This window comes from Uloborus diversus, chromosome 5, assembly GCF_026930045.1.
Source record: "Uloborus diversus isolate 005 chromosome 5, Udiv.v.3.1, whole genome shotgun sequence".
NCBI classification, from domain to species: domain Eukaryota; kingdom Metazoa; phylum Arthropoda; class Arachnida; order Araneae; family Uloboridae; genus Uloborus; species Uloborus diversus.
In genome coordinates, this window is record NC_072735.1 from 39,763,332 (window position 1) to 39,776,434 (window position 13,103).

At 31.2% G+C, this 13,103-nt stretch overlaps 1 protein-coding gene across 1 annotated transcript in view; it reads left to right on the forward strand.

Annotated features, from left to right (window-relative positions):
• LOC129223437 (cell adhesion molecule Dscam2-like) overlaps positions 1–13,103 on the forward strand; it is a 157,639-nt gene that overhangs the window by 19,080 nt on the left and 125,456 nt on the right. The window lies entirely within an intron of this gene.

Sequence of the window (13,103 nt, forward strand, 5' to 3'; positions counted from 1 at the left end):
AAAAAAGGAAACAAATGTCCGTGCTCAAAAAGTGTTTATAAATGTTCAAAGATTTTCAGTGTGTAAAGTTGATACAGTTCATCCTCAAGAAATACATAGTTATGTTCCATTCATAGATCAATGTTCTATTGATTTCCACTAATAATTTAGTTTATATATTTGTTCATTATTATAATTATTATTTTGCGGAGTCCTAGAAACTTCTAGTGCATTTTAACTACATTTCATTTACTTTTAGCTACTAGCGTAGCAAACTGGCTGTTTTTGCGTAGTAAAGAACACAAGCAAGTGCTTGCGTAGCAAAGAACTGGAGAATATTACGTGTGTCCGAAATTTATACGACACAAAAAATGAGCGTAATTAGCATAAGTTTATTTGCTTATAAACAAGAAAAAAGTAAATATGAGATTGATAATTAGGTGTCTCATGATCTACAGAATTTATCTTCTGCTCTACTCGTGGTACAAAAATCTTTTTTTTTTTTTAGTTTCTCTTTTTTTTATGAATTGTATTATAGTGATCATGAGTTTTCTTGTTTCATTCGCTACTATGTCTGCCATATTTATGTCAACGTGTCAACGTATTTGAATAATTTGTAATTAGTAAATTAGTAATTATATATTTTAAACTGACTTACAAAGTGAAGCAATAGGTTGCACTATTGAAAAATACGTTAAAAAAGAAACAAATAAAATTATACTAAATATCGATTTAGAATCACTGAAAAGGTTCTTTAAGCAAAGAAATATTGCTTTTTGACGATTTGAAACGCCAGTAACTTTGATCAAATCAACAGTTTCTATTAATGTATTTGACATATTTCATGCTTACTAATTTTTAAAAGAGAGAAAACAGTAATTTTTAAAGTTATTAGCTTAAGAAATTTAAAGGATTAGAGAGGCATAAATGGTTCAAACGTTGTCAGTTCTAAAATTAATATTGACTAAATCTGCAAGAATGTTGTCTGAATCTTCGTTTTCTGTAAATTAGAATTGAATAAGTACACAAAACGAGTTGAAACACTATTTAACATTACAATGTATACTTACATGAATATTTATTGAAGTTTAAAATATGGAGATATTTAATTAAATAACTTCACCTATTCACCGCTGGAATGAACAACGCAAAATTAGAAGCATAATCACTTAACAATCTCGCTTTGTGTTTGAAGCTTTCCATTTTCATCTAATCAAGTACAATAAACATTTCAGGGTATTCTGCCTTGAAGCAAATAAAATATCCGGCATTTGAATTGCATTGAATGCTAAATATAATGACGCTTTCAATGACTTGTATTACAAGTGTGCGAGGCACTGATGCTAACACATTTTCCTGCCTTTGTTCACTTAACAATGTACTTTGTTAATTCAAATATTTTAACGTTTAAAAATAAACAGTCTTTCAATCAGGGGTTTCACTTGCTCGAGAAAGCATTGGCATAACTTTGTCTGCATAATGAAACCCGGATCTTTGGACTGGAAAGCTGAAGGTTACTAATTAAGTAGTGCGAAAGCTTCTCGCAGCAAATATTGACATTGCTTAACGAATTTGAATTAACTGTTTTGCTGCTTTTTAAGGCCTGCATGTTCTTCCTAATTAGTAGTTCACTGTTGAGCAGTGTAGATAAATAAATATTCCGTTGGAGAGAGCAGAGAAAAGTAAAAGAACTTCGCATTAACATTTTTTTGTAATGAAGTAAAGCACATCTTGTGATGACGGCACTTTCATTGTCAGAAGGTACAAGAGAAAGAACTGCTGAAATACTCTGTACTGCGTATTTAAATATCCTTCACACTGGAGTATATTATCAAGAAGTAAAAAAAACGCATACATAATATAAACTTTTTGGATTAATATTTAAAAAATAAATAAATAAATAAATAAATAAATAAATAAATAAATAAATAAATATATATATATATATATATATATATATATATATATATATATATATATATATATATATATATATATATATATATATATATATATATATATATATATATATATATATATATATATGTACACAAAAGGGAACCCCGCTCTGCTATGCCATCGTGGGCTTCCAGAGTACTGACCTTTCGGCCGGGACCCCTTAAACCTTTACGGGATCGAAATTCAACCACTTACGACACCGTGGACCCAGGTACAGACCTGACTCCGGTGGCGCCCATTGCCTACTCACTGTTCCACTCGATAGTCACTGGGCAGATACAGATCTGCTCAAGCGTAAGTAAAGAGTGGTAGTTTTACATGCGTGGATGCTACACCATCGCAAAACCCTCCCCATTTACCCGGGCTTGGGACCGGCATAAAGACGGGCCTGGTCCCCCAAAGACCAAACCTCACCTACGGCTGGGTTATATATATATATATATATATATATATATATATATATATATATATATATATATATATATATATATATATATATATATGTATGTATTTATTAATTTTGAACTATTAATCCAAAAAGTTTATATTACGTATATATAATAATTAACAAATGCTTAACAAATATAACAGACAAAATCATATTTTGATTAATAAGCATTTTAGCAATGCATTAATCATTGTATTTTCTTTAGTTACTTACATGTTAGCTATTTACTGTACAAGGAATGAGGTTTATTTACAAGGTTGGAAATGAGGTGATACAATAAAAGTACTACGATGTATCTTTTGAAGACACTTGCTTGAGGAAAATACTTGGAAACACACCACTTGTTCTTGTTATTATTATTATTTATTAAAATGTTTTCTTATGGTACTTTTCAAAAAAAAGGTCAATGTTTTTGCTTTATTATTACTTAAATATTTTTCTAAGAATTTTTAATGTGTCTTTTTACAGGCGAAACGAGGGGAAAAAATTGTACTTTAAAATGTCGTTCCTTTATACTAGTTTGTAATGGGGTCCTAACTGAACTTTCACTGATTTTGTCTAACGTAACATTTTTATAACAACAGTTGACATTATTATTTGGGGAAAGCGGGGGGGAACGGAGATTTTTAAGATAGAGAGTTAAATTTAAATTCAAAACGATGTTCCTATTATTAGGAGAAAACCTATTTGGGATGTTGATAGAGTTATTTAGTTACTCGTTACTTGAGTTATTTAAAAGTACTCACATCAATAGAAATTCATTGCTACCTTCATATACATCGCTTTCATATGTCCCCACGCAAAAGTTTGATGCTTTTATCTAGGTCTTTAAAGTAACAATTTTCATAGGAAATGCATACTTTTTCCAACATTGATCAGTGAGCTCCATATTATAAAAAGAAACTATTTGTAATCATTCAATAAGACATTTCGCCTTCAACTTTACATATTATATTATTATCGAAATCATGTTATCAAAAGTTATCAAACCATATGATTTTAAAAGACATCGCAAAAAGTACTTGAAGAGATGTAGGGGATTGTGGAGCAAAGTGAAATAGTTAAGATGAGTGAATGGCTTTTTCAAAATAAACAGATAGGTTGATTTTTTTTTTTTTTTGAGAATTACAATACACACAAAGAAAGAACGTTCTATTTTAAAATAAAACTTGCATTGAAACAGCATTTTTTATTTTCGGCAGTAAATTTGCGACTTCAAAAAAAAAAAAAAAAGTAGACTATCCAATTTTATTTTTTATGGGGCAAAGTGGAAAAAACATGTTTTCTAATGAAATATTTTCTATTAAATTGTAGAAAACATTTTTGATCAAATGCATCAGTAAATAAAAGGTTTAATGAATAAATGAAAATACACTGGAATAGTAGCTCAAAATTAAATTTGTTTTAATTAACTATTGTATGAAAAAAATATAAGTGAACAAGTAAAAGAGGGAATGAATAAGAAAATAAGTGAATAAATGAATCAACGTGAATTACTTAATGGAAGAATGTAAATGGATGAATTAAAAACGGAATACATAAGGGATTTAGTAAATGATTGAGCGGGTACGCAAAATGAACTTTCACTTTTATCCATCCACCTGGCCCCGCATGTACTTCATTCATTACAGAAAATATTTAAAATATAAATAAGCTTAATAACAATGTATTAACAAGAACTTAATCATTTTATAATAACAAAAATAATTTTTGACTTGCAATAAAATATTACAATATGAGTGTCAATTTTTGAAAATTGCCTTTATTATCATATGCTTTAATCTTCGGTGGTATTTTTTTCTGACTGGTATATATCACATGTGCTAATATATGGTTAAATTATTACCAGATAGGTGTCTGTAAAAGCAGAGTAAATATTTCACCATTTCACATTGCCCTCTATTTCAATTTGCCCCACACTCTCTTACTTTTTCGGACGTTGTTTACACGAAAATAGTTAGCAATTAGGCAAAACCTAATAAATCTTCAAACAGGTAATAAAATTCAACTATGAGATTTATTCCAAATAAGTTTAGCCATAGAACATAACTGTATTATATTTTGTTTTAAAATATTGGTTTTCAAAGATTTATAACATTTCGTTATTCATTTTCGTACTTTTCTCCCATGGTATATCCCATGGATTTCCAATGCTTCCTGTTCCCCAAAGTAGAAATGTAAAGTTTCCAGAAGTTTTTTTTTAGCATTGCAGTTCGTAGAAGGAGAAACATAATACTTTTCTCGGAATACACTGAGGAAAATTTTCTTTCCTTTTCTGTTATGATTCCCTACTTCCAAATGTAGTTTATTATTTTCTGAACATTATTATTTGTTATTCTCCTCAGAAACCCCATTCTGATACAAATATATCTTCTCAGCTACAATCATGGTTCACGGCGGTAAGCTGAAACAAATTCTCCATTCCGTTGTTGGAATATTTTTAGATAGTGAGGTTACCTATGACATATTCTTTTATCCTTTGCAGTGTTGTTTCACTTTTGTTTGAAGCCTTTGATCAGGTTTTTGGGCGGTTTCTTTTAGCTCCCTTTATTTTTGCATTCGCTTCAAGATTATTTTGTGTTTGTATTGTTTAAGAAAAATTGTTAATGTTTTCTGAGATATACATTTCGCTGTCACTGATAATGTTGTTTTTTTTATTGAAAAAATTGACTGAGGTAATCAATAGTCAACAGTAATTCATCGTTCTTACATTCAGTACTGTTATTTCTAATCTATCAACATTCAAATATTTTCTGTAAAGATAACCGTTCATTCAGGAAAAAAACTACCTGTAAAAATGTATCAGTTTTTAAAAATTGTAATAGTAAATAAAAATAAATTGCGTAGAGCAGAAGGGAATGTTGTAATTATTTGTTTTTATTAATTACGGCATGACGTTTACACTTAGTTTCGTTTCTGTTGAAAATCCTAAACAATGAGACGTTATAATAACACCATATTTTTCTTTTTAAAATACGGAAATGAGTATTTTGTGTCTCGATGCGTATTATTCATGTTTAGTTTAAATTTACTGTATTATCCTCAGTTTCTAAATTTAAGAAAGGGAGAACTTTTAACAAAGATTTAATTTACTGATTTAAGAACGAGTTTTAATTGCTGTCAGAGAATAATAAATTTCTCAAATAAGTCCAGGTTTAAATGTCATTGCTTCTTTAAATTTCTCAAAATACGTTTGTATTTCGATGAAAAATTTTAATAAACTATTACCTCATCGGTACTCGTTTGATAGTATAGTATATACTTTGATAGAAAAAAAATCGTTGAATATAATAGTGTATGTACATTATATACACAATTTTACTTTTGTTCCTTAAAGCAAAACCTTCTGAATACTTCGTTCATGTTCAAATTTTAGGATTAAGTAATTTTGCACGAAACCTATGAACTGTCCCTGCCTTATTCATTATTACACCCACAACATGCCAGTAAGGGTTTAGTAACCATGACTTTTTCTAACCAAAGTGCAGAAAAGTTGGTTAGTTAATATACATTTTTCTCTTGCTATAGTTTTGCAATATTGATATGTATCCAAATTATTTGGTACAGGAAAACCCAAACACCTATAGGCTCTTTTTCGAAGAAAACTTTTCTCGTAGCAGCTATTTATAAGTGTATGATAAAGAAATTTTCCTTGACATATTTCCTCTTTGTTTGAAAATTCCCTAAGCTTTTATGTAGAGCAATATAAAAGAATCAAAGTTGTTAGATGGGAGAAAATATACGTTTTTTTTATTGTTGATTTTCTCTCAATAAAGTTTACCCTCATTAAATGAAGAAGAAAGATTTTCTCTCACATTCAGGAAACATTACAGCTGATTGCTCCCAAAACCACTAAAATCCAGTCAGGAGCGCTGCCCACCCTTGTTCTTCCCTTTTATTGGCAAAGGATTCTGAAACCACTGAACACTTTCCATCATTAGCGCAGTTTTTTTCTGCCTGCTGTAAAAGACCGAAACTCATTGTATGGGATAGTTTACTGAGACTGTATAAAATCATGTCATGTAGAAGCAAGTTAAGCTTTTTAATTTCGCCGAAAAGGGAAAATGAGCGAACGTGCTTTGTAGCTTCATTTAATCGTGCTAAAGTAAACACTTCAGAAAAAATGTTCTTAATTCTATCACCTAAAATTAATGGTGTATTTTTATGTTTTTTGAGTAACGTTGTTGAGAATATTCCAAACGATACGTAGTAACGTAATTCCTTTTATTTTCTTTGTAGCAATCTTCCCTGAAATGCTTTTGAGCCCATGATGTTTAAAGCTTCTTTCTGCCATTTTTTATTATATTTATTTAACTAATTACGGTAACGATAATTTACTTAACTGATAGAATAAACCTTATTCAGGGTTAAAATAAATGTTATATTTGAAATTGTTGGAGCTTGAAATGTTTCACAAAAGACTCATAATGCAGCATTGTATATACGTTTCATTTTTCTACATGATGCATTGTTCTGCTCATTTTTGTGCTTAACACTATTATGCATTGTAGTACTCTTACTAACAGTCTTGCAGCAAAACTCTTTAATATGATCAAGGAAAAAAAGTTTAAAATTATCTCTTTGATAGCTTCTAAACGTATTCAACTAGCAATTTCTTCTAGTAAAATTGTCAGACTTTGGTACTTATCAATTTAGAATAGTTTACAAATGCACACATTTTGAACTATAGAGGAGGATGGCCAAAGCAAGTAGGCTACCCAAAAGGGGTAGGCCCTCGTATGCCCCTGAATGGTGTGTCAGCGGCGATGCATATGTATGTCGTGTTACCCCAAAACCCCCGAGTTTTAATCAGTCCCAGCGAAGCAGCAGTGAAGCAGATGGCGCGACAAGGCTCAAGGGAAAAAAATGATACATTTCCAAAAGAATGAAGTTTTGTAACTTGTGATTAGTCGAAGACTAGCTTATTTTTTGATTTTCAATAATATAAGGTTATTCTGACACAACCCACCAACAAACTGGTCATTCCATTTTTTAAAATTATTAATTTAAGGTTGTAATTATTGAAATAAAAAACGTGCTTTTTAGCAAAGTTGGTCGAGAAAAGCGGGTACAGGATTTAATCATGTATTTATTTATAATTTTTTGACACATGTGCTGACTTAGATTTTCTATTTCAATTGGATAAGTATAATTTTAAAAAGGTATTTTTTATGATTGCAAATTAATTAGTCTATTAATTTAATCAATTATTTCTTTATGTTTTATAAACAAATGTACTGACTTTAAATTGGATAAGTATAAATTTTTAAAAATATTTTTGTAATGGCTGGTGTCTAGTCAACTATAGAATTCATTTATAATTTCATATTCGATTGGCAAATGTACCAAAGCACAATTATTTAAGCTTACCCGCTTTGGGCCCCCTTGTAGGGCATAGCAAGTTTTTTAAGTGTTTGTAATGTTTGATAATAAATAGATATTGAGTTTGAAAAAAAAAGAACTTTTTGTTTTGAAGCTCAAGAACTCTGCTAGGAAATAAAACCGAAATTGTTGAGAAAAATCCAAAAACTACAATTTTCAAGCATTCTTCGAAAACTTACCCGCTTTGGACCACCCTTCCCTACGTGCAATCCATTTCATATTTATCCTTTGAATGCAGCCAAAAGCTTAAAAATGCAATTTAATTTGCAATTCGTGTAGGTAAAATAGCTAAGCAGTGGTATGAATTAACGAACACGTTGCACAAAATTTATACAAACTTTGTACTAATATGCAAAACAGATGATGTTTATTTTTATTTATAATAGGGTAATACAAAGGCACAACGCTATTTGGTGCCGTATTCTTTGATTTCTTTATTATAATGTTATAGACAAAAGATTTAATGTGATGCACATTTCCACTTTTTGTAAAATTCTTGTTACAGTTTTAGTTTTTTCTATTTTGTCACCAATCATTCAACATTAATTTAAGAAAAGTTTACTTTTTCAGACGTAATTTAGTGACGAAAATCACAAGATATGTGTTTCATAACGTGGAAAAGTTTTATAGGCCACAGTTATGGCGTCGTAACACTGTCAATTTATAAAGTTATAGATATGCATCGAATATTACATACTAAGCACTTTTACAAGATCTGAATAAGTCCCTCCCCCCCCTCCTAAAGACAATAATCAGCAACAATTCATTTTTCCTATTTGCAATAATTTCTGAATATTACTGTTCCCATGAGAGTATTTATTGCTTTTTTATTTCCGGAGAATAAGCAATGCCGCAGTGAATTCTGTGAGGTATTTTTTCATTACGTCGGCTATACATTGTTCCAGGGGCATCATTTGATTTGATAAATCAATGACCGTTATCAGGTATCAAAAGTTACGATGTATTTAAATATTATTTTGCTAATGGTAAAGTTGAAAAAAAAACGGAGGAACGTTGACAAATAGACACGTTCATGTGCATACAAATTTCAAATATATTTTAAACAAAAACAAAAACAATTATAAATAAATGTTTTCCTAGATTTTGCAGTGTATTTTTATACATAAAAGTCTAATTTCTGTCCAGATGTCCGGGGTAAACTTCAAAACTACTGGAGGGATTTTAAACATTTTTTCACCATAGATAGCTACATAATCGGGGAACAACTTAGTTCCTTAAAATAGTTGTTAATCATTTGTTCCTTAAAAACTTAGTTTTAAAAAGTTATGGTGGAAAACAGCAAATTTCATGTAATTTCCCCATTAAATGATTAAATATAAAATCCATAGGAAAATTCGTTGCCTAACAACAGCAATATTAAAAGTAATCATAATGTAAATTTTGAATCAAGGTCTCTCTGGAGCAAGCATGACATTTATTGCTTTCTTAGGAATTGCATCCTCATCTTTATACATAAAGGTCTAATTCTCACCATATATAGAGTAAAGAAATATACATAGAGAGGCCCCGTCTAGGGTAAGAAAGAGATGAAATTGAAGCAGGAATTGTGGGGTACAGCGGTGCAATGATTAGCGGGGTTATGATAACGTGATCGCTTCACGAGTATAGTTTTCACCAATCTCCTAAAGAGACCGTATAAAGTAGCTGGCGGATTGGTTTGCATTCTAATTCATGTATTAATGCAATTTCAAAAACGTGCTCCATAAACTTGCAACAATATCTAAGTTTAAATTAACAACCAATTGAGATTCAGTAATGGAATGTTTGGAATCAAGATGTATCATAAAATACTTAACAAGAAGCTAAGGATCTTTGGATATAACGGTGCAACTTCTGGCTTCAATTTCTTCGTATAGCAGGGCCTCTCTATGTAATTTCTTTACTCTCTGTGATTAAACATAAAATATATTGTTACAAAAATTCGTTGCCTAAGAACAGCAATATTAAAAGTAATCATAATGAAAATTTTGAATCAAGGCTTCTCCGGAGCAAACATGAGTTTAAAGTCATTTAAACATTTGGAAACTCTACTTTTCGCACCCTGAGGGTAGGAGAGCTTTAGTTCAGAGTTAAAGCTTATAGTAGAGAGCTTTTTTTTTTCTTTCTTCTCTGTGTGTGTGTGTGTGTGTGTGTGTGTGTGTGTGTACTATTTAATTAAATGAAGCGCACGGTTTTTTTAGTGATCTTTGTTTTTGTTAGTTCATATTTTGTAAATTTGTAATATTTTACTTTTATGGGTAAGGAAGAAGCTCGATTTTTAAACACGTCAAAGTGGTGTGTTTTGAGTTCTTTGAGTTAAAACAGAAAACGAAAGAAAGTAGCGATTGTTTCTTACAATTATTACTGATCCAGGCAACGCCGGGTACATTTGCTAGTTATTTGTATAAAAGTTTTGAGACTCTATTTTCTAATACGCCAACAATTCGTAGTTTAGTTACAGGACTACAATTCATAGTTTAGTTACACGACCAGAAACCGTAGTTTAGTTATACGAATACAAGTCGTAGTTAAGTTACACAACTACAAGTCGTAGTTTAGTTACACGACTACAAGCCGTAGTTTAGTTATACGACTACAAGTCGTAGTTTAGTTACACGACTACCAGTCGTAGTTTAGATACACGACTACAAATCATAGTTTTGTCGTAGTTAGTCGTTACAAGTCAAGTTTAGTTTTTGAATGCTCAAGGAGTATGCCGAGGAGTTCATGCTTTCGAGAGGTTCATTTCGTCGTTATAGTGGGTTTTAGATATTTAAAATGCAACGATGTATCCAACAGCGTCATCAAATTTAACTGTGTGTGTGAGACTTATAAAATGGCTAGGGAGACATTCACTATTAACCACCAAGAGCTGAAGAGTGAACCTAAAAAACTTCTTTTTTTCTTTTTGAAATAACAATCTAACTTGACTTGAAGACTAACACATTGAATTGAAGAAAAAGGACCGTCGTGTAAAGAATATGTAATGTATTAATCCCAGGCGGGATATCAAGGATTTTCTTTTTTTTACAATTACCCAGCAGGACTTAACAAAATGAATGTGCATATCACAACTGGTGATGTTTTAGGATGCTGAAAACACTTATATTAAATGAAATGAAAATATTATATACCAAGCTGCTTGGCATTGAATCGCATCGCAGAGATGTATATATAGTTCTTTACAGTTTCAACGTGTTAGACAAATTCCTCTACCTTTAATATAGGAACTGTCCATAAATTATGTCACACTTATTTTCAATATTTTGACCCCATAAATCCTTAACAATGTGTCAAACCTCACCCTACCCATACCGCCGTTTCTCACATGCAAGGTTATGTTTCATTGGTGTATTCTGATAAAAAATGCGTGATGAACACACTTCTTGATTCCCCTCTCTCCCCGTTGTCATAAACATACAATTTCTCGAACCCCACCTACTCCCTCAAAGCATGACATCAATTGTAAACAGCCCCAAAGACCTGTCTGCGCATGAAATATATATATATATATATATATATATATATATATATATATAGTAATAGCGAATTCGCTGATTCAGTAATGCTATGACGTCATCCACAATGAAATTTACGCCATAGCATGATAATTTGATAATATTTTTCGGTAATGTTTTAGATGCTTTTTTTTTTACTTCCTTTTACAAAAAAGGAAGCATTGTATTCGCAAAAATATTTTCACTCAAAAATCGACCTTAATTTCCATTTTACTCACCTCCTAATGAATATTGAGTTTTTTTTCGATTCAACCACACGTGTATAAGTGCCTAAGAACGTACAGATACGCGAAATATCCATTTTGACTATTCAACGAGTTTTCTCGTGACGTCTGTGTGTACGTATGTATGTGCGTATGTGTGTATGTGTGTATGTATCTCATATAACTCAATAACGGTTTGTCCTAGAAAGTTGAAATTTCGCACGTAGACTCCTAGTGGGGTCTAGTTGTGCACCTCCTCTTTTGGTTGCATTCGGGTGTTTCTAAAGGAGTCTTTTGTCCCTTTTGGGGGGGGGGGGAATCATTGTTAATTCGATCCTCAAATGGTGTTATAATTTGGCTGACACTTGGCGATATATCGCCAAATTTTTGGTCGCCAAGTTTTGTCGCCAAATTTGGCATTTTTTTAAAAAATCTGTTTCAATTTGGCCATTGTTGGTGATATTTAGAGAGTAAACTATTGAATCGCAGTAAAACTGCCAGTAATGGGAAAATGGTATTAAATTGGAGTAAAAGGAAGTCATGTAATGCACACATCAGCTCGTTTTTGACAAAGCTGCACTGGAACCAGTAACTTAATTGCTTTACTGGTAACACTGGCATCTTAGGAGAATGAAGAAACGAAAAAGTGTTCAACAATGAACGCTACCTACTGTAGCTTAGATTTAATCCACTGGAGTTAGGGTTTAAATTTGAACTATCACAATATCACCACGCAGGCAATTTCTTCGTTCAAATGTAGAAACAATCTTCACCCGTCATACCTAGACAGGAGATTTCTTAGTAAATAAATAAATGCTTTGAACAGAGAAGTAAATGAATCAAGAAAGTTTTAACGCACAAAGTTAGCAGATTGCTGCATACACGTGTTTCGGGGTTACGGGAACCCCTTTTTCAATACGAAATTGTAAGCTTTAGGAACATGAAAAAGCTGACTATTTTGCATCGAAAAAGGGGCTCCGTGTAACCTTTTGCTTTAAAACATTGTTGATTACCATTCTTCTACGTATGTTTAAACGAGTGGCTTTCCTCAACAAACTGATTACGTTAAATTTTTTATCGAAAAAAAAAACAATATTTTCTTTGAACATTTATTTTCAAAGAAATGATCGAAAAGTAAAAATCAGTTTGTTGTATTAAAAAAAAAAATAAGTGTATTTACAGCAAAAAGATATTTCTTACCTCTTATTCAAAGTAGGGGGGGGGGCTTATTATAGCTGAAATATACTTGGGAAATCACAGGACACACACATAATTAAATGAATCTGACAGATTGGTTTGAACTTCTGCGAAGCGAAGCAAATAATGCATAGGCCATTTTTTATTCTGAGCTCTATTTACGTTATATTTAGTAACTACGTTTTAGTAATTTAGGTACTTTTTTGTGCTTGCGGAACATTTAGATAATCTAGCTGCAAGAAAATATTGTACAAATCATACCTCCATATTCATCCTCGTAAAAATAAGTTATTGGAATGTAACTTAATTATTCACGTCCCTATGATTAATGGGAAACGTACGAAAATTATTATTAATTGGAGTTTCTGAGAAAGAATAACTTCACTAGAATAGACCCCGTACATCATTTTTACAAAA